Genomic DNA, 2,244 nt, shown 5'->3' on the forward strand with positions numbered 1-2,244 from the left:
AAACTATAAAAAATATGTGAAAGATGCATTGACCAGACTTATATTTTCGTCCAAAATCAATGCAAAAGCATCAAATGGATACAAGTTTAAGTGCCAACAATGTTTTTTAGAAGTTGGAATTGGGAAAAAGGAAGAGGCAGGGATATTTAATTCTATTATTTAAGTATAGGTTATGAATTATGATTCTCTTGCTCAAGTGGTGAGCACCCTCCACTTCCAACTAGGAGGTTGTGAGTTCGAGTCACCTCAAGAGCAAGGTGGGGAGTTCTTAGAGGGAGAGAGCCGAGGGTCTATTAGAAATAGCCTCTCTACCTCAGGGTAGGGGTAAGGTCTGCGTACACACTACCCTCCCCAGACCCCTCTAGTGGGATTATACTGAGTTGTTGTTGTTCATATGTAATTTTACTTTGCCATCTTTTGGCCCCTTTATCTCTCATAACCTGTTTCCTTTATACCCAACTGACAACCATAAAATATCAATAGGTCACTTTCAGCTCTAGGAGATATTGAATCTGCTCGAAGTAATAGAACCACAATCTATACATGTATTGTATAGTAAATTATTGGGTCATTGGATTTTCATTTCACTTTATCTTTGTAAGTATGAACTATCTAACAAAACCATTAAGTAAGCGAATAGTTCTTTAACTTTAAGGTTTTCTGGACATGGAGCATCAGATTTCTAAATACCCATATCTACACTCTTAAAAGTTGTAAGATTCCTTTTTATAAGTTTCCTTGTATTCTCTAACTTTAAAGTTGTTACTTTTACTGCAGGTGCATACTAAAACTGTTTGATCTTTGTACAAGTTATCTTTTCACATAAGGATATAACTGAAACTCTCAAGGCCTTCAGACTTTGCAACAAGAGTTGAGAGGATATAAGTTGTGTTAATGTAGAGAGCTACAAAATATGAAACTAAAGGTTTGTAAGCTATTCTCAAAGTGTTTCTGTTCATGTGCCTTGCTCTGTGGTTCTTTCTGGTGGCATGTTGCTTTGGAATTTGCTAGATTAGATACCTTTTATTTTGTGATCTGGTGTTGTATTTAGTTTGAATATTTCTTTTGGTTGAGTAGATAATGTTGTTTGTAAATCAGTAACCTAGTTATTTGTAATGTAGTTGCCGAATGATATATTGATTCTCTATTATTTTTGTCTGCAATATTATTATGTTAGGCCCGTGTATAGCACAGGCATTCCCTTACTCATTCTATATAGAAGCAGCAATAGTCCAAGGAAGTTTAAATCAATGTGCTTCGACTTATGAGTATTGAGAACTACCTTAATTACAATTAGCAGCTTATGCCTTTTATCGTTGCCGTAATTATTCTACTTTTTAATGAATATAGAAGGATAACCATGTATTTTCACGACCTAAAATCCAACCAGATGTGATAGCGCCTAACACACTTGCTAGGCAAGCTAGACATAACAATAAAGAATCAAAATAGCAGAATTTATATGAATACCATAAGTGTGAAACCTCATTATTACATAATAAAGCCAATACATGATAAATCCTCCAGAACTGATAAATACAGAGTCATGAGCTCTAATTCGAAAATACAAGTCTAAAATGACCAAATACAATACTGTATGAAATAAAAATAACAGTACATAAGAAAAGAGATGCCAAGACTGCGGTCGAGAATGCAGTTTTACATCGTCTCTCAATGATCAACACTTCTACAAGCCTTAGCTACTCATGACTGGGTCCAACACCTGGATCTGCACAATTAAGTGCAAAGTGTAGCATGAGTCCAACTGACCCAATGTACTCAGCAAGTATCATAACTAACCTTGGTGAGGTAAAAGAAGTAAGAATTATACATGATACTTGCATCCATTTAAAGATGCAGCGCCCCCCGCAAAAGGGACGTTAGTACTGTCGAATAGCACTAGTATGTATAACTAAACACCCTCTAAATAGAACAAATAATATTACAAGAAGGAATAATCATAAAATCAATGAAAGTCTCGAACAATACCAAAATATCAAGTTTCACGTAAATTCCCATATTTTCAGATTAGTGATTCTTAGCACCGATATACCATTGTTCACACTACCATTATTCACAATACCAATAATACCATACTCTTAGCACGGAGTCCGATCACGACCCGATCGGCTAGGATATCTCTTTAGAGACATCAACCACAATCACTCTCAATATCAATACCCCCGTACTTTTAACACGGTGTCCGATCACGACCCGGTCGGCTAGGCTATCTCATTAGAGATA

At 35.8% G+C, this 2,244-nt stretch overlaps 1 long non-coding RNA gene across 1 annotated transcript; it reads left to right on the top strand.

Annotated features, from left to right (window-relative positions):
* Positions 1 to 478: 478 nt before the first annotated feature.
* Positions 479 to 1,251, top strand: LOC108943898 (uncharacterized). Its single transcript, XR_001967891.2, has 2 exons — positions 479 to 628; positions 778 to 1,251. It is a non-coding gene; the product is annotated as an uncharacterized lncRNA (long non-coding RNA).
* The last annotated feature ends 993 nt before the right edge of the window (positions 1,252 to 2,244 follow it).

This window comes from Nicotiana tomentosiformis, chromosome 8 (assembly GCF_000390325.3).
Source record: "Nicotiana tomentosiformis chromosome 8, ASM39032v3, whole genome shotgun sequence".
NCBI lineage: Eukaryota > Viridiplantae > Streptophyta > Magnoliopsida > Solanales > Solanaceae > Nicotiana > Nicotiana tomentosiformis.